Below are 24,373 nucleotides of genomic sequence, written 5' to 3' on the forward strand. Positions count from 1 at the left end.
ATATGTCCTGTATATTACTATAGCATTTTCTCTTCATGTCTCTGCATGTTTTAGTAGATTGTCAGTATTGAAAGCAGAAACTTTGTCAGTATTTTTTCTGTCCTTGAATATGAATACTTTCAAATATCTTAAAAGCACACCTTTATCAACTATAAAAACAACATCAGAAGTATTTAAATTGTTATAACATAAAATAAAAGGGAAAAAACATCTTTTCAACAAGAGGAATTAAATGTATCAAAATGTTGAAACCAAAGATAAATTCATGCTATGTTGATTATAACATAAATATGCTTCCTACATTTCATTTTGCTGCTGCTTTCAATGAATATATATTCAAATTTTTCACACACACATACATGTATTACTTTATGTATCTTGTTATTGATTTTATTGTATGTATTTAAAGTATACATCATGATGTACACTGTAAACATTATTACAATTAGAAAATTAATATACCCTTCATTTCAAAAAGTTTCCTTTTTGTGTATAGTAAAAGCACTGGATATCTCATAAATTTTTCAGTATAAAATACAATATTATTAATTATAGTGCTGCTGATATAAATGTCTCTAGATTTATTAATTTTGCATAACTGCAAGTTTGTACACTTTGACCTACATTGCATAGAGTGGTTGAATATCAAAATTTTATTTTCCTAACAGATGCATCCAGATTCTACCCCATTGGTTGGATGTTCTCTAGTAAAAGATCAATGATCCTGAAGATTTTCAAAAGTATTCACTGTTTGAAAAGTTAACCTTGAGGTAATAGTATCTAAATTTATATTCTGTCATCACTCTACCAGATGTGATATTTTGCCCAACTCACCCTACTTCTTTTTTTTAATTTTATTTTTTATTCTAATTTGTTATATGACAGTAGAATGCATTAAAATTCATATTACACATATAGAACAGATTTTTGCATATCTCTGACTGTATACAAGTATACTCCCACCATTTGTATTTTTATACATGTACTTAGGGAAATGATGTCCATCTCATTCCTCCATCTTTTTTAACACCCCTTGTCCCTCCTATTCCCCACCCTCCCCTTTGCCCTATCTAGAGTTTGTTTAATCTTCATATGTTTCCCCTCCCAACCCTACTATGAATCAGCCTTATTACATCAGAGAAAATATTTGGTATTTGGTTTTGTGGGATTGGCTAACTTCACTTAGCATTATATTTTCCAACTCCATCCATTTACCTCAAATGCTATAATTTTTTTATCTTTTAATGTTGAGTAATATTCATTGTGTATATATACCACAATTTCTTTATCCATTCATCTACTGATGGGCATCTAGGGTGGTTCCACAGTTTAGCTAGTGTGAATTGTGCTGCAATAAACATTGATATAGCTGTGTCCCTGTAGTATGCTGTTTCAATGTCCTTTGTGTATAGACCAAGAAGTGGGATAGCTGGGTCAAATGGTGGTTCCATTCGCACTTTTCCAAGGAATCTTCATACTGCTTTCCATATTGGCGGCACCATTTTGCATTCCCATCAGCAATGTATGAGTGTGCCTTTTTTTCCCACATCCTTGCCAACTCCTTATTATTATTTGTATTCTTAATATCTGCCGTTCTGACTGGAGTGAGATAGAATCTGAGAATAGTTTTGATTTGCATTTCTCTAATAGCTAGAGATGTTGAACATTTTTTTATATATTTGTTTATTGATTGTATATCACCTTCTGAGAAGTGTCTATTCAGTTCCTTGGCCCATTTATTGACTGGCTTATATGTTAAATTATTTTTCTATTCAAGCACTTAATTCATTTTTAAAGCACAGCATTATTAGTACATCAAAATACTGTAATGTACACTTTAAATATACATAGTAAAAATAATAAATACACCGTTATTAATGTGTGATTTGTATACAATACAGTTGAAGTTTAAATTATGAATTCTACAATTAAAATACAAAATAAATTATTTTTTGGTATATTTACAAAGTTGTGCATACCTCATCATAATCTAACTTTGGGACATTTTTATCACCCCAAAAGGAAGTTTATATCCTTCAGCCATAACTTTTCATCATTTCTCTGCACACTTTTTCTCAGCCTGACATAACAAATATACTTTCTTCTATTGTTGGTCAAAAAACAGAGTTTCAGTTAGACAGGAGAAAGATGTTTTTGAGATATGTTGTACATGAGGGTGACTATGCTTAATAATATATCAAATATTACAAACAGATAAAATAAGTTCAAGTTTCTAAGCACAAAAACATGAGAGGTGATGGATCTGCTAATTAGTGTAATAGGATCATTTCACATTGTACACATATATCAAAAAATATTGTATGCCATAACTGCATACAATTATGGTTTGGAAAATTGATAATAATCATGAAAAAAATATATATTTTATGTGAGCTTCATATATTCTTATACTTATTTATATTATAACATAAATTTGCTTAACTCAATAATATTTCCATGCAGTAAATTCTATTATATTTCTATTCCTGGAGGAATTATAAAGTTAATTTTATAAAAAAAAAATGAATTTCAAGTTGTGAGGATCTTTCAGTGCATTTGAAGCCACAGAAGTTCTAGGGTATTAAATTTTAACATAATTTTAAATAATAAAATATGTTAGTGAAAAAATGTAATTGACATTTCTGCTTTTAGAATGCTCACATATTTCATCATATTTGATGAAATTATTTATTTTGACTGAAGAATTTTTATGGTATGTGTAATAAGAATAACATTCTTAAAAAATAAAGCTGACTAATATTCTTAAATCTTTATGTATAATTTATTTTTTGTATAAAAAATTGATAAAGCCGAAAAAGAAACAGATTTTTAGTTACCTTCCATATTAAGAATTAATTAAAAGAAACTGAAATAGGTTTTGCTTTTAATGAGATTATTAAAGTTATCCTATGAGTTTCTTAATGATCTGAATGCTTTTTCTTGTCTCTAAAGGCCATGATCCCATTGTTACTATGATAGGTTTGATTGTTTTTCCTCAAGTTTTTTACACAATGATTCATTAGTGGTTTTTAAAACTGGGTCACCAAGGAATTTTTTGTGTATTAATTTTGTTCTTTGTTACAGATTTGACAAATAAAATAAATATCTAGCTTCAAATTAGAAAACACAAAGTGATGAATTTTATTCAATTAAACTTCAAAGGACTAGTGAAATGACATACCAAAACTTGTGTATTATCAAGAAAGAAAAAATACTTTTTAGTCTTTAACTTCCTTTTTGTTTTGGGGGCGGGAATACTGGGGATTGAACTCAGGGGCACTCAACCACTGAGCCACATCCCCTATTTTGTATTTGATTTAGAGACAGGGTCTCGTTGAATTGCTTAGCACCTCACCTTTGCTGAGACTGGCTTTGGACTCGTGATCCTTCTGTCTCAGCCTCCCAAACTGCTGGGATTAAAGGAGTGCACCACCCTACCTGGCCTTTAACTTCCTATAATTTTCCTCTAATTTATTCATAAAACAGGATAAACAATTACTACCCTAATATAGATTATTCTCCAGTAGAATTGTAAATTAATATATAAGTTCTCTGACTAGATAGTCTGAAAAAAAGGAGTACTTCTTCTTGCTGGCAAAATCATTTTTAAAGCATAAATGAGCAGCATTGCATAGCTTTATTTGGTACGTTGTTTTGTTAACGTTATCTCAACCCTAGTTACCACTGTTTTTTTTTTTTTTTTGGAAGAGATGAGGATGATGATGATGATTGTTTTTGCATTCAGACCTGGTGAAAGTAAGAGCACCATAATGTGAAACCACACAAGACTGACAGTGTTCATCCTGGTAGGTTTGATTGATGACTCGGAATTGAAAGTTATGTTATTTGTTCTCCTGCTTCTTACCTACTTGCTGAGCATCACTGGCAATCTGACCATCGTCACACCCTGGTAGATACGGACCTGAAGACCCCCATGTACTTTTTCCTTCATAATTTCTCTCTTAGAAATTTCCTGTATTACTAAATTGCTGGTTATTGTGGCAACTGGGGACATGACTATTTCCTATGCCAGTTGTGCTACTCAAGTGTTTTTTGCCTTCCTATTTGGAACATCAGAATTTTATGTGTTGGCAGCTATGTCCTATGACCGGTCATGTGGCCATCTGTAAGCACCTTCATTTCATGACCATCATGAACAGCAAAATCTGCATTCAGCTGGTCCTCAGTTGTTGGCTTGCTGGCATTTTTGTCATCTTCCCACCACTCATCTTAGGTCTGAATATTGACTTCTGTGCCTCCAACGTTGTTGATCATTTCTACTGTGACACTGCACCCCTCATGCAGATCTCTTGCACAGACATATGGCTCCTAGAGATGATGGGATTCATCTCTGTTTTGGTGACACTCTTAGTCACATTGGTCCTAGTGATGGTATCCTACACTTATATCATCCTGACCACTCTAAGAATCCCTTCAACTAGTCAGAGGAAAAAGGCTTTTCCACATGTTCTTCTCACATGATCGTGATATCCCTTTCCTATGGCAGCTGCATCTTCATGGATCTTAAACCTTCGATCAAACAAAGAATATCTTTTTCCAAGGGAATCGCTGTCCTCAATACCTCAGTAGCCCCACTTTTGAACCCTTTCATCTATACCTTATGGACTAAACAGGTGAAAAAGCCTTTGTTAATCTGATACACAGGATTGTCTCTTTCTTAAAGAAATGAATATTATACTTCCTTATACAAAGTATATGAAAGAAGGAGGCCGAGGTAGTATCAGCAGCTTCCAGGAGATAGTTTCCTCCTTTTCTTTTAATTTCATTGCTCTGATATTTAAATTTATGTCTTTTGAAAAATATTTTTTTCTCAAAACATTGGCCTGAAATGCCAATTTTCCTTTTAATCTCCATTAAAGCTGCCTTTATTTTTAACTTATTTTTCCCCTTCTCTAAGTTTTCTTTCTATGGACATATGAAAATGTTGAGCTTCCAATTTCTATATGTCTCTGTCATCCCTTAAGAATTTCAATTAGGTAAGACTATAAAAGTTTGTTCTATTTCAAGTTGCTTTTGATATGTGACCAATAAAATCAATTTAGAATTGATATTTATTTTTATGCTTCCAATTAACTGATGTATATTGTATTTAAGTAAATTAAAAGAAAATTGTAGCAGAACTCTTCATGTTTACATTTGAGCACAATTTACCTTTGAAGTGTATATTTAAATGTTTTATGTGTGTATTTGTGTATGTGCATTCACATATATCTGTTTATATGCATATGCTCTAAAATAACAAATCACTTAATTTTTAGATGAAAGAGATTACATTTCTAAATGAATTTTATCATGATTAAAAGAAAATGTGATAATCTCAATTGTATGTTTTGAAAATTAATAATGAAACATATTATTTGATATTTTCAAACTCCCCAAACTTCCTCTGATTAACTTGGGATATTCCTAAAGCAAATTTTAAGTGATTTGTGAATCCCTGTGAAGTAAGAAAAATACTAATTCTGTTTTGTTTTCAGATATTATTTGTCTGACCTATATGTCAGATCTACATGTAAAGCAACACTGTTCAAGTTAAATGGATAGCTGTCATTTATTCTGAAATACTTCATATATTAGTTTTTCTGAGCCCTCTCAAAATATCAATTTTCTTAAGTACCTGTTTCCTCAATTCAAGTCAGAGTTATCATTCAGTTCCCTGTGCTACTTCAGTCATAACTCAATGGCACCTATCCCAGAAAAGTCATTCTAATTTTCCAGTAATTTACCCATTAAGTTAACTATTTGAATTAACTTTTTTCCAAAATAGATTCTTATAGTTATACACTTACATTCTGAGTTTGCATACAGCCATGTATTGTGTACTCATAAAATTAATCTTTCTGAATAGGAATAAATACTTAAAAGTGAAAGACTTTTATTTATTATTCAAAAGAAAACTGTCAGAATGTTCAATATTTTTTAAAAAATATTTTAGTTATCAATGGACCTTTATTTTATTTATCAATATGTGGTACTGAGAATTGAACCAAGTGCCTCACACTTGCTGGGCAAGCACTCTGCCACTGAGCCACAACCCCAGCCCAGAATGTTCATTATTATCTCAAAATAAATAAATATCTCAAAATTTTGGTCAGTTAAATAATAACACAAAATCCTTTATCCCCTAAATAAATAATTTTATTTATACATTTTTTTCATTTTTTAATTTGTTTTAATTAGTTACACATGTACATTTTAATGGAAATATTTCTTCATTAATTTTACTAAGACAATAAGTAATTTAACATTATGTTGGTACTAGTCTATGATTAGACTTTTTAAAAGGTCAATATCATTTACACATAAAATAAGTTCTTAAGCAGAATTTTGAAGTCTTTTTTTGAATAAGTGAAAATATATTGTTTTCTAAATTTTATATTATTTATTCTTACTGCTCTCTTTCCCCAAACATGTCATAATCCCCACATTCAGATATTATGTCACAAAATTTATTATGTCACAGTTCATTATGATTTTTTTTTATTTTTTATATTTATTATGAAATATTTAGGTAAGTGTAAACACATATATCTCCTCAAATATTTTTCATGTCTTTATGATGAAATCATTCAATAACCTTTCTTTCAGATTTTTGAAATATACAGTGCATTGCTGTCATCTGTATTCATCCTACTGTGCAATAGCAAAGAACTTCTTACTTCTATCTAAATGTGTTCATTCCCAATGATAAACCAGTCCTCATCCCTCCTTCTTCCTTATTCTTCCCAGTTCTGTTAACTATCATTTTACTCTGGTTTTCATGTAATAAATGTTTTTAGATTCCATAATAGTGATATCACATAGTACTTGTCTTTCTATGCCTAGCTTTTTCCACTTAACAAAATGATCTCCTATTCTATTCATGCTTTTTCAAATGACAAGATTTTATTCCCCTGCCCCTAAGATTGAATAGTATTCTAGTGTGTGACTATACCACATTATCTTTATTGTTCATCATTTGATGAACACCTAGGTTGTTTTCATTGTTGGCTAATGCGAATAGTCTGCAATAAACATAGCAGTACAGATGTTCCTTTGGCCTACTGATTTCATTTCCACTGAACATGTGCCCATCAGTGGGATTGCTGGAGCATATGACATTTCTATTTCTAGTTTTAGAGGATCTTGTACACTGTTTTCCAAGTGGTCCTAATTCACATTTCCATCAACATGTACAAAGGTTCTGTTCTCTCCACATCTTCAGTAACACTTGGTGTCTTTTGTCTTTTTGATGATAATAAGGTAATATTGTGGTTTTGATTTGCAATTCCGTGATAACTTGTCATGTTGAGGATTTTCTTATATTTCTGTTGGACATTTGTTTGTTTTCTTTTCATGAATATATATTTAGGTTAATTTCACATATTTAAAATCAGGTTTCTATGCTAGTTTTTATTTTAATTTTTTTTTTCATTTTTTTGACATTGAGTTCTTTAAATTCCTTATATAATTAAATATTAATCCCTTGTCACATATAGGCTTTACAACCATCTCCCATTAAAGAAAAGCAAAGGATAAGACAGATGGGTTAGCTGCTCTGTTTCACCAAACATTGAAAAAAAGTATTAATACTAATTATTCTTAATTTTTTTTCAAAAAAATAAAAGATAAAAAATTCTTACAAATTTATTCTATGCAGCCACTATTATTCTAATACCTAAGCCAGACAAGAATGTATACACACACACACACACACACACAGAGAGAGAGAGAGAGAGAGAGAGAGAGAGAGAACACACAGAGAAATCTATATGCTAATGTCCTTGATAGATATAGATTCAAAATTATTGACCAAATACTAAAAACCTGAATACAATTAAATTAAAAAATTATTCATCAGGCTGAGCTTTTGACTCAGTGGTAGAATGCTTGCCTAGCATGTGTGAGGCACTGGGTTTGATACTCAGCACCACATAAAAAAATGAATAAATAAAATAAAGGTATTGTGTCTATCTACAACTAAAAATACATTTTAAAAACTTATTTAGCATAATCAACTTTTATTTGTCCTAAAGGTGCAAGGATTGTTCAACATGTGAATTAATAAATAATAATAATAAATTAATAACTATGTAATCATACTGAAGGACAAAAAAATATAATTATTTCAATATATACAGAAGAGTCATTTGATGAAATTTATTATCCCTTTATGATGAAAACTCTGAACAAATAAGGTTTTGAAGGAAAGTAACTCCAACATAATAAAGGCTGTGTATAACAAGTCATAAGCTAACATCACAGTGTATGAAGAAAAGCTGAAAGCTTTCTAAGATCTGGAACAAAATGAAGATGCCTTTTTCCCCAATTTTATTCAACATAATACACAAAGTTGGAGCCAGAGAATTCTGCAATAAAAGAAGTAAAGTGCATCCAAATAAGAAAGAGGAAGACAAATTGACTATGTTGGCAGGTTACATGATCTTCCTAAAGATTCCACCAAGAAACAACTAGAATTAATAAGTGAATTCAGCAAAATTGCCCAATAGTAAATCAATATATAATACAGTTCTATTTCTATAGGTAATTGGTGAATTTTCTAAAACCAAGAGAGGATTTTCCTTTGCAATAGTTAGAAAAATATAAAATATATAAGAATAATCTCACAATAAAAACTACAAACATTAATGAAAGAATCAAAAGATGAAAGACAAAAAATAAGAAGACATTCCATGCTTTTGAATTAGATGAATCAAAAGTTAAGATGTTCATATTACCGAATGTGATCAACAGACCCAATGCAATTTTTATCAAAATATGAGAATTAGAAAAAAATCCTAAAACTAACATTAAACCACAGAAGACCCTAAATAACCCAAACACTCTTCAGCAAAAGGAAAAAATCAGGAGACATTACATTACCTGACTTCAAAATATACTGCAAAGCTATAGTAATCAAAAGAGCATGGTATTGGGATAAAAACAGATGCATAGACCAGTGGAACAGAATAGAAAGCCGAGTAAAGCAACCCACACACCTACAGCCACTGATTTATGACAAAGATGCTAAGAACATGCATTGGAGAAAAGATACCCTTTTCAATAAACAATGCTGGTAAAATTCAATATACAAATGCTGAGGAATAATGCTAAATTCCCATCTCTTATCAATCCTAAAAACTAAGTCAAAGAGAAAGAAAGACTTAAATGTGAAACATGAAATTAGAAAACAACTAGAAGAAAATATAGGGGAAATCTTTAAGTCATTGGAATGGGCAAGGATCTTTGGACAAGACACCAATAGCATAGGATACAAAAGCAAAAACAAATTAATGGAATTATATTAAACAAAAAGCTATTCAACATAGGAAACAGTTAATATGGTGAATTTCTTTTTATCTTTGATATAAGAAAAGGGTTTTTACCTGTTAATCAAATAAATACAAGCACAATAAAAATGATCAACACATTTAATGAAGCTAAAATAAAGTGGGTTTTTTTGTTATTCTTTTTTAGTACAAGCACATGGACACAATCTCATAAACAGATTCAAATCACATTCAAACTAGGAGGAAATATTTGCAACATTTCAAAGATGCAAAGATGATATTAATGATATATAAATAACTCTTAAAAGGTGTAAGAAAATAAAAACTTGGTAGAGAAAATTAGCAAAAGATGTATATAAACAATTCACAATTATATAGGAAATGGCTGTTTGACTTGTGAAATGATATTCAATCATACATATAATTAGAGAAATGCAAAGTAAAATAATTTTCTGTTACCATGTCCAACCTGTAAGATTGCCAATACTTTATAATGATAAAAACCTCTTCTGATGTTAAGTTTATTGAGAAACAAGAACACTAATAATAGACTGTTAATTGGAGTGGAAATACGGTGTGTAGAAAATGATTTAACATTGCTAACTGAAAGTGAATGGAATTTACTTTTGACTCAGAAATCCCAATTTTAGGAATTTATACTAAAGGTTTAACATTATGACCTCCAATATTATATAATTTCTTTTTTATTACAAAAATTATAAAAATGCATGTGCATGATTATATTCATTGGTGCACTCTAATTGACAATATTGGAAACAAACTATTAGCTAAAAATAAGACCAATTAAATATATTATGACAGATCTTTATAAAGAAGGATGATGCAGTCATAACAATTTTGAAATATCTCCAAGAGAAGACATGGTGTGTTTGACAGGATATTGTTATTTAGTGAATAAAACAAAAGGAAACAAGGTATCTGTAGTATATAAAATTTAGCTTGAAGTTAGTTGGTTTATAGAGACTATATTTTTTTCATTTTATATTCTCAGTTTTCACATCAACTTAAAAATATTTTTCTTTCTCTCTGTTTCTAAATCTTAAACTATGTATCTGGGAATGGGCGAGTACTAGGCAATGAACTAGGAGAGCAACATACACAGAATTCCTGGAAGCAAAGTTAGAACACATAAAAGTGTGTGTGTGTGTGTGTGTAGAAAACACTTCTGTAATTCAAAAATTGGCAATCCCTTAGGAAATGGTGTTTTGGGATCTCAATTACCTTGAGAGTTCTTTATTGTTGTTAGATGTTTTCCTGTAAGAAGACATAAATCCTTCACGGTATTGAGAGATGGTTAATTTTCATATTTCATTGCATATCACATTTAGCAAGGGTCAGATAAGTGGGTTATAGCAAACTTTAGGAAAGAAGGTAATTTGATAAATTTCCTGAAAACATGTAGTACATGAATCAAAAATATTCTTTCTAAAATAACTTTTAAATCAATCATATGTTTCATGTAGATTCAAGTGCTTAGGGAGAAAATCTGATCATCAGTGTTCTCTGCTCACCAAGATGCTGAGTTAAGTATGGAACTACAGTGGGTTGGCCCAGATAATTGTATACAATAATATGTATTAAACTATTAAACAGTTAGTGTTTTAACTACTGCCAGAGTACGGCTGCAGCAATATAACCGGGGGGTGACGATGAACAACTTGTGTAGATTGATACAGCAGGAGTGGAAGCCAAACAACTTGTGTAGATTGATACAGCAGGAGTGGAAGCTGTTTATTGCAGGACAGGAGCAGTATTTATACATTCCACACAGCTTATCTAATTAGCATAAACTAGATACATCAGTCAACCAATAAGGAATCTCCACACTTAATGGCTCCCTGGTGTTACTTCACAAACCACTCCCTCTGGCATTTTGCCAGGCGCCATCCTGACTTGTTTACAGACCCTAACATTTTTCTGGCAAAATGCCAGGCACCATCCTGACTTGTTTACAGACTCTAACATTTCCCCCTTTTGTTTAATTTAAATAACGACCATAGTGGTTTTTACACAAACACCATAAATAATCTGCTACAAGCAGAAGGGGAGGATACAAAATGCCACAATACCAAGCCAATTGATGGCTCTATGTAAGAAGCCCTTGGAAAAATTATACCAGCAATGACACCATTAGCAAAGATACCGAGTTACTGAGTTACAATTTGTTGTAGATTACAGTTTGTTGTCTCAGTGCAGGTAAAGCAGTGTCTCAATAGAATAACTCACAGTCCAGGTAAATCACAGTCCAGGGAAGTTCACAGTCCAGGGAAGTTCTGCAGGCAGCTAGCTTGATCTGAAGTTTCGTCTGGTTCTCAGCAACACTGGAAATTCTTCCATCCTTGTCCTCACAGACACTGGGAAGAAGGCAGGAACTCTGGATGGCTAAAGAAAATCCTGTAGTATTCTAGCAGGCACTAAGAAAACAACCTTCTGAACAATTTAGTACATTATCTCAAGGTTTTTTACATTTGAAATAAGCCTTTAGCTTCCAGGTGTGGGAGAACCACTGTAGCTTAGTTAGGCATTGAAAATGACCAAACATCAGGGATGCCAGTAGCGTCTTCTGCTGGCTGTAGTGTCCCGGGCAGCCCCAGATGGCCCTGGGGAGTGTCCTGGACTCAAACTGCTATTGGGCACAGGGAGCAAGAGCCTGTGAGACTGTGCCTCTGGGTCAGGTCTGGATTTAGGCCCTCGCAATGGCGTCCCGCTCTCCAGGCGGGGGACAGGGAAGAGCCTGTTGCCGCAGCTTGGAAAGTCCTTGCTGCACCATGACCTGCTCGCGCTCATGGCAGCCGCTGCACCAATTCACACACCCTCCATTAACGAAAAGTATTTAGTGATAGCCTTTTGCTGCAACTTTTTTGCTGATAATCCTTCTTCTTCTGAACTTTCTTTTTCTTTCTGACTAGAGTTCCTGGACTTCCATCAACACATGCCCTAACTACTCTTGGTTCCACTGGGGTGCCTCTTTCCCTTATCAATTTACTTCTCACCCCTTCCATGTTTTCATCACAAAGACACTACAACATTTCAAGACAAAACAAGACACAAACATACTGAATCAATCTTCTCCATTTTCTCAAAATGGCCATTTTTCCTCTCGCCCTATCTAGGGACGAGCAGATTTGCTCCCATCCTATCTAGGGATGGGCAGCTTTTTTTTCGTCAATTACCCCCGAGTGTCCCGGGGCTCCCCATATCGGGCCACCATCTGCCGCAGTCCTGCTGCAGCAAAATAACTGGGGGTGACGAACAACTTGTGTACGTTGATACAGCAGGAGTAGGAGCCCTTTATTGCAGGACAGGAGCAGTATTTATACATTCCACACAGCTTATCTAATTAGCATAGACTAGATACATTAGTCAACCAATAAGGAATCTCCACACTTAATGGCTCCCTGGTGTTACTTCACAAACCACTCCCTCTGGCATTTTGCCAGGCGCCATCCTGACTTGTTTACAGACCCTAACATTTCTCTGCCAAAATGCCAGGCACCATCCTGACTTGTTTACAGACTCTAACAACTACTAACTATACTTTAACTTGTAAATATTGGTGAAATATCATAGATAAGATAAATAATGATTTAAAACTGACAAGCCTTTTAAATTTTAATTTTTATGTGTTATTCACTATTGTCAACAAAACTGCGTATAATTGCATTTATTGGTCTGTGTTAACATGAACTTATATTATTTTCCCTCATAGCATATGTTGTAAAGGTACATTGTATGTGTGATTGTTGAATCGGGACAAATCAACAATTTAATATGATGAAATTATAGTTTATAATATAATTGAACATTTATATCAGTGTTCTCATTCGGATCATTTGTATAAATGATATAATTTTATAATATATAATTTCACAATCATCTGATTGTGATAAGGAACTCTGGACATGGATCACTGCTCTTTCCAATGGTTTATACTTTTATCAAGATGATTAAATAAGGGAAATCTAAATACTCTTTTTAACCAAATTATGTTGGAGCCATTGCTTTTCTTTGGCTTTTAACCTGTTGCATCTGCCTAACATAACTTGTCTCATCTTTTCATCTCCTTCTAAGGCCCATATAAGAGCCAAACACTCAGATGTCTCCTTCTTTAAATTCCTGTAGAGAACACTGGGAAGACCTCTCATTTTTTGTTTAGATTTTTTTCCCCATAGGGGTATCAATAATTATTTTTAGGATAAGTATTCCATAATTTATCTTCTAGCTAAAAATTATGTGAAAACTTGAGATTAAAACTTTTAGACAACTGTGGAATTTTAAAGCTATAACTTCTGAAAATAATCTCTATTAATCTGACCCCTTGCTCGAATGTAAACCTGGTCACAGTTTTTAATGTTTAATCTCTTTTGTTCTACAGAAAAAATGCAGAGCATTGAGAATAGTAATTGTTGCATATATAGTTCTCAATAGGCCCAAAGTTATAGTTATTAACATAGTTGCTTGTTTGCCTGACATTTCAATATCATTACGTTGAGAAGGCTGTACATGCTATCCAAAATTTGTCTGAAAACCAGTCCAACAACCCAGTGTAATTTTGAAATTTATCACATATTTTTCCCTCTCTAGATCATTCTGACTTAAAGTATACTCATGATTGCAGTCTACACATTAGGGAATAAGCAAAGAGGTATGCTTTAATAATATAAGCATACTATGTTTTAAAAATTCTTCCCTTATTACTTCTATATATAATTATCTTTCTGAATTTTATTGATCCATTTTTTTTCCTTAAAATCATTCATCTAACTTTTACAAAGTGACCTTTGTCTTTAGGTTTCTATAACCCTTCTTTTCTTCTCATGATCTATTTCCCTTCTAATGACATACCACAAACACATTTTTATATTTATCTGCTTCAATAAACCTTTAATGTCCATTTCACATCACTGGATCTATTTGTTTTTAAAGCTATAACTAGAAGAAAAACATTATATTGTTATCTACCAGCATACTACCTGCAATTCATAAATGAGCATTGCATAACTCTACCTGAAACATAATTTTGCTAACCATAACTTGAGTACTAGCTATCACTGTTATTAGATAGAGCTTTCCCTCTACCCTCACTATTCAGACCTGATAAAAGACACAACATGGTAATGAGAAACCATACAGTACTGATAGTGTTTATCTTGGTGAATTCAAATGATCCACATTTGAATGTTGTGTTATTTATGTTCCAGCTTCACAAATATTCGTTAAGCACTGCTTTGATCTGATCATCCCCTCACTCACCCTGCTGTATATTCACTGGATTCTTATATATTTTTTCTTTCTTAGAAATTTCCTATACTATTATATTGTAAGGGTCCGGCGAAGCGTCGGAGGGAGAGACCACCAAGTGACCACTCATGCAATTGGCAGAGGGGATTTATTGATCTAGCATGCTAGGGTCCGTGCCCACCCACAAAATGACAGCAGCCCAGAGCCCAGAGCAGGGGTTGTGCAATGCTTAAGTACACTTTTTGGGGAAGGCGGGAACTTTACATACATCACAGTCTCCTTTAACAAATCATTATACACCGCGGGAAAGTCAAACAACAATTCTTAGACTTGATTAGTACATACATTGGCGGGAACAGGTCGGGCAGGGGTGATAGGTCAGTTCTAAAGCGGGGTACACATTCAAACTGATTGGTTTAGGCCCTGCAATGCCTACATGCAAGACCACACAGAGCCCTTAAGTTATTAAACAACCAAGCAGTCAGGGGAAATATTTACTGGGCAGTTCGAGTATTGTCTTAACAGCTACAGGAATTTTAGGTTTTGCATGTAGCATAGGAACTTAACAATACCTAGTCCTTTACATTTTAACTCAGGCCTTGCAGCTTAGGAACTTTACAATGCCCGGTCTTTTACACTTTAACTTCAATTTCTTTTACCCTTACAATATGTATCCCTAAATTCTAGTTATTTTGGCTACTTGCAAGAAAACTATTTCATATAATCGTTGGGTCACTTGAATGATACTGATCACACAAGCTGGGCATTGTGGTGAATGCCTATAATTCTAGCAGCTGGTAGGGGGCTGAGCCAGGAGGATTCTGAGTTCATAACTAGCCTCACCAACTTAGTGAGTCCCTAAGCAACTCAAAGAGACTGTGTCTCTAAATAAATAAAGTGTGTGGGGGGTGTGCTGGGAATGTGGCTCCGTGGTTAAGTACCTCTCAGTTCAATCCCCAGGACCAAAAAAAAAAAAATCAAATATTTGAACAGCATATTGTGATAAAAGTGTTTGAAAGATGAATCATAGATTAACATGAATCAAATTGAGGAGATACATTTCAAGTGACTATTAAATGTCCTATAAACTGGTGAGTAGGTCACACTCAGCTCTGGATAAGGGAAGGATCTCTCAGTGTTCTCATAAAGATGATGAATGAAGTGGGGATTATGTTCGTTGTGATGAAATCTAAGCTGATTTGAGAAATATTTGTGAATTGGTAAATTTTTGAACATGGAGTTTTACATAGCTGAAAAGGAAGAACTAACTTCTTACTTGTGATATTAGATTTTATTTTCTATAAATTTGATAGGACAAAAGAGAAATGAAGAATCAATCTGTGGAGATAGAGTTCATTTTACTTGGACTGACAGATGATCCTGTGCTACAAATTGTGATTTTCCTGTTTCTATTTTTCAATTATATCTTGAGCCTGATGGGAAACTTGATCATCATCATCCTCACCCTGCTGGATTCCCGCCTCAAGACTCCAAGGTATTTCTTCCTCAGAAATTTTTCCTTCTTGGAAATTTCCATCACAACAGTCTGCATTCCATGGTTCCTGATAAGCATTCTCACTGGAGACAGAACAATTTCCTACAGTGGTTGTGCAACTCAATTATTCTTTTTTTTTTCCTACTAGGGATTACAGAGTCTTACCTCCTGGCTGTCATGTCCTATGACCGCTATGTTGCCATCTGCAAACCTCTGTATTACCCAGTCATTATGAATGGCAGGGTATGCTACCAACTGGTGCTCAGCTCCTGGACAGCTTCATTCTTAATCATCTTCCCCCCTTTGCTCCTGGGACTCAAATTGCATTTCTGTGCTTCCAAAGTTATTGATCACTTTCTGTGTGACATTTCCCCCATCCTGCAGATCTCTTGTACAGATACACATTTAATAGAGTTGATGGCCTTTGTCTTAGCTGTGTTGATGCTTGCCCTCACATTGTTATTAGTGGTCCTCTCCTACACATTCATCATCAAAACCATTCTCAAATTCCCTTCTGTTCAACAAAGAATGAAAGCCTTTTCCACCTGCTACTCACACATGGTAGTTGTTTCTATTACTTAATGGAGCTGTATCTTTATGTATATGAAGCCATCAGCAAAAGAAAGGGTGACTTTAACTAAAGGTGTAGCTGTGCTCAATACCTCTGTTGCCCCTTTACTCAATCCTTTCATTTACACCCTGAGGAACCAGCAGGTGAAAGAAGCTCTCAAGCATATGCTCCAAAGGTTTTGTTCTTTTAAAAGCAACAAGGCAGAGTTTAGACATAAATAACATTCTGTTGGAACATCAATGAGAAAATTCAGTATGGTTATCTATTACATTAGTTTGAATGTGTGCCATTTCTTCCCTTGAATATTTACATCTTTTTAGGCTTATTATGTCCTTATGTGTCTCTGCTCTTCTTTCTGAGTGGAACTTCTTAATCTGTAGGAATGAACTGCTTTCTTCGATCAGAATATCAAATTCTATATTTAAATAGAATTATATATTCTCATAAAGGATAGTTTTATATACCCAATGCTCTTTGCAAAGGAAACTTGTGAGACATACTTAATTAAATATTTGATACATGTGTTAATTGATAAGCATTACATATAATCTTAAGTATTTTGCATTACTAAAATTGACAAATACACAAAACATGATGATTTATTATGTAATGTGATTGATGTTGTGATAGAAAAATAGTAAATTTAAGTAATTTCAAAGTTCAAATAAATTTCCAAGAAAAATCATCACTTACAATGAATCTTGAAAGATGAATAAGGAAAATGAAAATTCAAGGATGTTGTAATGAGAGCTATAACACATGAAAAAGATGGATATTTCATTGAAAAAGTTTCTCCTTTGGAATCATAATAATTACAATTAAGTTATTTGTAAACATAAATAGATGTCATTTGGAGTAAAAATAATTGAACACCAGGCTTACTTCATAGTCTCTGAACACAAAGATGATACTAACCCATGAAAGAAAGTCAACCTACAATTCATTATATATAATTTTTTATGTTGGTTTGGAGGAATATTTATATATTTTAAGCATGTGTATAAAAACATTTCCATCTGCCATTGAATCAGAGTATACAATGATGATCTTTAGTAACTGTTCTGAATGCCTGTCATACCTGTTCTGAAATTTTATATGAAAGAAACTACCCTGTTTTAATTACATGTCTGACTTCTTTTGTTCAACATAGCAAAGTTCACCCATGTTATTGCATGCATCCACAGCTTCTTCTTTAATGCTGTTGTGATTTAGCAGCATGTCTCCTGTCCTTTTGATAGTTTTTCTTCCCTTACTCCAATACTGTGATATTTACTTTCTGAGGAATCTCTCCACAAAACTGAATCTTTTTTTTTTTTGGTGTGAAAAGTGAATAAATTGAATGTCAATCCCTGAAAATTATCCTTTCATATGTCATTTTGAAATAAAATCTGTCAAAGGGGAATTAATAGGAATGGACTATCTCTTCATGTCTTGCTGATTTTATTCCTCAATTCCCAGCTTCCAGACAGAGAAGCTTAAGAAATTATCCCTTAAGGAAAAAAAAGAAAGATACATGTAGAGAAATACATTCCGCATTTTGTTGCTCTCCTTATGACCCCCTTTAGCTAAAACTATACTTGAGTTATTTGTTTTTATAATTCAGTAGACTCCAAGATTCATCTTGCTTTTGAAGACCTGAGGGAGCCAAAAGCCAAAGTGTGAGTGTTGATGACAAAATGTCGAGGAAATTAATACTGAAAATTTCAGGTTGGAGCCATGCAGAAAAGGTATAGAAAATGTGAGTGGAAAACAGCAATGAAATTTAGTAATTTCTGGGAGAGTGATCATGAAAACCTTAGCAGCAAAGTAGGTAATTCTAAAATATTTAATGAGAAGATACTCTGGATGTCATGTTAACTCAGCAGCCTGACTACAACACCTCTAGAGAATAATAACCTTTGCTTCTCTTCCCACATCCAATTTTTGCACAACGTCCTTTCATGGTTTTAATTTCCCATTCTGAGAAGGAAACTCTGGGAAATGGCTTCTTAGTTGGTCCTCTACTGTTAGTGAACAATTAGGAAAGTCATGTGTGATGTTGACTCAGCATCCTATAATTCAATGAAGATATAATGACTAAAGCATGGTATCAGAGAGTGAAAAGCACTGTTTCTGTCATTGGCTCTGCTCAAAGAGTGGCACATGCCTGTAATCCCAGTGGTTCAGGAGGCTGATGCAGGAGAATCTTGAGTTCAACACTAGTCTCAGCAAAAGCAAGGAACTAAGCAGCTCAGTGAGACTCTAAATAAAATACAAAATAGGGATGGGGATGTGGTTTAGTGGTCAAGTGCCCCTGAGTTCAATCTCATTACTCCCCCCTACCCGAAAAAAAGAGCGATATCAGTATTGTGGAAAGGTGGGGAAGGATGAGAAGTATTTTTCATCTTCTTACTCAATTTCCTCCCATAATATAGGGCTATTTGAAGTTCCTGTCCATTATGAATGCTTAAGTCCATGAAATCTACTAATGTTGATGTCCTGGTCGGTAAGCATGGTTTTATAGGGCAAAGTAGATAATTTCTGATGTAGTGAATAATCAGGAAAAAAGAACAACCTATGAAGAAAATATATTACTATTAAAGCAATTTAATTTTGCCAATCTAAAACAGTCTATGTTTTATGATCTCTATATATCCCTGTAGAACAATATCTCTACTCCAAGCTCTTCTAGGACAAATACTTCTCAGTCATTCAATTACAATCCCTGGGTGGGGCGGGGCGGGGGGACTATGCTCATTCATTCTTTCATTTATTACTTCACCAGTTATCTAAGAACTTGTACTGTACTAGACAAAATAGACATGCTCCTGGAAATTGAATAAATATAGTTTCATTGACAGTGGAGTGAGGTCTATAAAATAAAATGCATAGCACAAGAAATATATTTGGATACTAAAATATATGTACAGAATTCTAAGTATTTAGAGGGTCAAGGGTTTTTCTTTTTGTTTTTTTTTTCCCAGTAAATTTTCTTCTTCTTACTCTTTACTTAAAGAAGCCAAAGTTCACTAACCATAAGGAATTAAATTTTAACTATTAGAAAGTTAAAGATCCTCTCTAGTCAAGTAGGGCATTGTTAGTGATGGATAGGATAAATAGGGATAAGCAGGAATAATAGGAGGTCACAGGGACACAGTCACAGAAAGAGATAAAATCAGCTTTCTCTGGTAGACAGTATTTGCAGTCAGCTTTCTCTAGAGAACAGGCTGTCTGGATCCAATCAAAAGGGGGACTCAAAACCTACAAGGGCAGGAAAATGAAACTCGCCCCCCCCATGCTTACCACAGGGAATTCAGGACTTAAAAACATAAACCAATTGGTAAATATCCACATGCAAATTGAGCACTTCAAAAGGGCACTGTCAACATACCACCATGGCTGTTCTCAATTAGTCTGCAGGCCTGACACCAACAGGAACTAAAGGAATATATGGACAGGACTCCCAGGGAACACAGGGAATGTTCTCTCTCTGGAAATAGACCATTCAGTGCCTACACTGAATGTACTTTTGCTTTCAATAAAACATTTATGTGGAGCTCAGGTTGCAGCTCAGAGGAAGAGCACTCTCCTAGCATGTGTGAGGCACTGGGTTTGATCCTCAGCACCACATGAAAATAAAATAAAGGTATTGTGTCTACCTACAACTAAAAAATAATGTATAAAAAAAACTTTTATGTGTCCATCCCTTTTAGAGAGAGGGATCAGGCCATCACTAATCTTGCTTGATTAGGACACAGGAAAAAAGAGACCCACTTCTTCCTGTGATACTGGAGCCAGAATTAGACAGGAAGTCAGTATAGATAGGTAAATTGAGTAGGGTCAGATCAAGGAGACCAATTTTGAGTGAGTCTGGGAAGTTGGAGACTGTCCACTGAAGGATGAAATGTTAATTCCTTCAGAGCCCTTCCTCCACCCTCATGAAGAATTTGCCTCTGCTCCAGCCTGTTCCCAGGGCAACCTGTCCCAGGAATTGCCCTGCCCTAAAGGGAGCCATAAGGTTGTTAATGTGTCCTTGGCTGCTCCATCTTGCCCTTCCCTCTTCAACCCGCCTGATTCCCACCTTTTGGCCCTCCCACCAGGCATTTCCTGGGCCTAGTTAGGTATGCATCAAGGAGGAAGATAAGAGGAAGAGAGCTGGTGAACAAAGGAAGCCTAGGACATATAAAAAGGGCAGAACACCTTGCATCTGGGGATACCAGGATATCAGCTATGGCCCCCTTCTCCATCCCAGGAGAAGTCTATGTTACCCAAATTAAACAAACCATGCTTTATATGATTGCCTTGGCATGCTTCTCCAATGTTCAAACTTCAACAGGTGAGGAAGCAGAACTCATCATTGATAACTGGCAGTATCAATACTCCTGGCCTTCCTATAACATTAGGACCAAGTGGATTTGGTGCTTCTTTTTTGTGCTCTATGGCATCATAAACTGTATATAAACATATGTAATATTCTGTGTAGTGACACTTACAAATGAAATAGTTTACAATTACAAATGAATGAAATAAACCAACTGAATGCTGTTTTTAAATTTCACAATTATCTTATTTTCTGGGGATCAAAATACCCAAATTGAACATTTCAGAATAAATTTAAAATAGAACTCTAGGAATAGGTGGCTAGTACCCAAAATTTAGAAGTCTAAAAAGATTCTCAGAATCATTCAATGATAATAACAGTAATCACACTTTTAGTAATAAATAAAATTTTACAAATCTGAATATTTAATGGGAACTTCACAAATTTCCATAGGGGCCCCAAATAGGGCACAGCTTATCAGATTCTAAAGGTAGTCATAAAGAGGTGGAAGTATTAATCTTATTCACAAATAAACAAAGGAAGTGGATTGGGGAAATTATATGGTTCTATCACCTTCCTGAAGCCTAGCTAATGGATAAAATACTTGCACTAGGAAATATGTCTTATCTGGCTGGAAGCTGGATGAAACATTGAAGGTACAAATCCACAGTGGTGCCATCTGATAAGAGTGCGTGTTTTACACCCATGTCAAAATTATCTACCATTTATATGTATGTGTGTGTGTGTGTGTGTGTAAAACAGGAACTGAGATTGAGAGAAAGACTTTGTCTTTTATATTTGCTAATGGTTTTAATTGACACTCTCCTAATATGAAACAACATTAGATTTTTTATTAATACAATTTTAGGAAATAGGTTAGATTATATGGGCAAAAAACTCATGCATCACGATAATTCAATTTATTCAATACATTTATACAGTTTATCAAGGTACACTACATAGTGAATCACTTATGTTTAAAGTTTATGGTAATCTTTGATGTACAAAATATTGCATATTATCTAAGAATTATATAAAGGTGAACAATTAACCTATCAAAATAATAAACATAGCCACTGCTGCCAAAAAATTCCTAATGCAACATTATAATCCCTTTTAACATGGCTCTCTCAGCATTCTTGCAGGATGGTTGATCCACTTTATGTGTTTATAGATTGTTTTCCACTTTCTAGAATATTTCATGAAGGAAATAATACAGTATTCATTTTAAGTAGGCTTCTTTCAGGCTAATTATTTTGATATTCATCCATACTGTTCCATATATAGATCGTTCACCAGTATTCCATTTTATCACTGTACCACAACTTATTCATTCATAACCTCTGTTCAGGGACATTAGGGCTATGTATTTTTGTTGTTTACAATAAATAAAACTGCTATGAACATTTCACTACAAAATGTTATGGGGTTATAAGCTTTCTTTTTCCAGAGTAAATATTCAGGACTGTAATGGATTGGCTCTATGGTAGGTAAATGTTTGATTTTTTAAGAAAGTGCCAACTATTTTCTAAAATTATGATATAATTTTACATTACATCAGCAGAGTGTGAAGGTTTCAGAGGCTCCATATTCTTACCTACATTTGTTTTGGCAAATATATCTGTATATTTTTATCTTTAACCATTCTAAAGGGCATATAGTTGTACTTCGTTGTAATTATAATTTCATTCTCCATAGGCTAGTGATGCTGATCATCTTTTAAAGCTTATCTGACATTTGTATAATTCCTTTGATGAAGTCACAGCTTAAATATGTGCCTATTTTAATTTTTATCATTATTTCTATTTTTGCATTCTTTATGTATTGTATTCAAGTTCTTTTTCAGATACGCAATTTTTATGTATGTTTTCTACCTTATGTCTTGTATTCCCATTCACAAAACAATGTGTTTTGAAGAGCATAATATTGATTACTCCAACTTATCAATTATTTTTCTTTATGACTCATGGTTCAATCTTTCCAGTTTGTTGTTATTTGGACTTTATTTATATAGCTATGACTTTTTTTGAGTTGAGTTTAATATGTGATATGAGTTATGGATCTTGTGGATAACTATTTTTTTCAAATATCATTTTTGAAGACACCCACAGAGAACAAAATTTTTTAGGTTGTATTAAAAAAAACCTCTAATCCATACACACTAGGTTTTATTTCTTGTGGAAAGCATTTCAAACCTACATAATGTTACAATATATAAAGCCCCTCTATTCTTGATTGTCTTTCAACTAGTAGGTTTTATCTGAACATGTATGAGGAGATCTTGTTAGACCAGGATGCAAGAAAAGACCACTGACTCCAATTAAAATCAAATTAAAGCAAGCTTATTATTTCAACCGGCCAAGTTGCTTCTCCCTCCCAAAACCACGGGAACAAGACAGCAGCAGCAGCTTTCCTGCAGCCCAGCTTTATAGCCCAGAAAGTAACACAAAGGGGGCAGGGTTACAGATAACAGAACTCTGATGAGCATCACATGAATGGTAGTTTACATTTTTTTGCTGGCCCCAACATCAGAATTTATGAGGATCATTAGAGCCTCAGAGAGGGTCATTGTCTGGCCAGGGAAGGCCAAGATTTGTGAGGTGTCACTAAGGTTTCAGAGAGGGATGCAATCTGGTCAGAGAGCCAGGCATGGGTGAGTTCAAGGCACGGGCAGGCATTCCAAGCAGGTTCAGAATTTGCAGTAATTTATAGTAAAGCCGAAATTATCTTTTCATGGATTTGTGGCGAGATGGCTCCCAATTTTAAGAAAAGATCGGGTTGGGTCTATCAATCTAATTTAAAACTACCTGTGGCATCACCAAAGGTAGAGCTACAGACTTAGTCTACTCTTTCTTTTTAATATACTTTTAATTAATTTATTAATATATTTTAATTAGATATATACAACAACAGAATGCATTTTGATTCATTGTACACAATTATAGCACAGCTTTTCATTTCTCTGGTTTTACATGATGTAGCATCACACCATATGTGTACTCACACAAATACTGAGGGTAATGATGATCATCTCATTCTATCATCTTTCCTGACACCATACCCACACCCCACCCATCGATGTCCTTTGCCCAAAGTTCCTCCATTTTCCCCATGCCCCCCATTATGTATTACCATCATTTATCAGAAAGAACTTTTACCTTTAGTTTTTTTAAGATTGGCTAACTTCACTTAGCATAACTCCATCTGTTTACCTGCAAATGCTATAATTTTATTCTCTTTTAATGCTGAGTAATATTCCATTGTGTATATATACTACAGTTTCTTTGTCCATTCATGTATTGAAGGGCATCTAGGTTGCTTCCACAGTTTAGCTATTGTGAATTGAGCTGCTGTAACTATTGATGTGGCTGTGTTCATATAGTATGCTGATTTTAAGTCCTTTGGGTTTGGACCGAATAGTGGGATAGCTGGGTCAAATGGAGGTTTCATTCCAA

The 24,373-nt window shown here is 33.9% G+C and overlaps 1 pseudogene; it reads left to right on the top strand.

Moving 5' to 3' along the window:
- The first annotated feature begins 15,877 nt into the window (after nucleotides 1–15,877).
- Nucleotides 15,878–16,839, top strand: LOC124108154 (olfactory receptor 6C6-like; annotated as a pseudogene).
- Nucleotides 16,840–24,373: the final 7,534 nt, after the last annotated feature.

Source organism: Marmota monax, unplaced genomic scaffold (genome assembly GCF_021218885.2).
Source record: "Marmota monax isolate L192 unplaced genomic scaffold, Marmota_monax_Labrador192_F-V1.1 WCK01_AAM20220418_F8-fsc00560, whole genome shotgun sequence".
NCBI classification, from domain to species: domain Eukaryota; kingdom Metazoa; phylum Chordata; class Mammalia; order Rodentia; family Sciuridae; genus Marmota; species Marmota monax.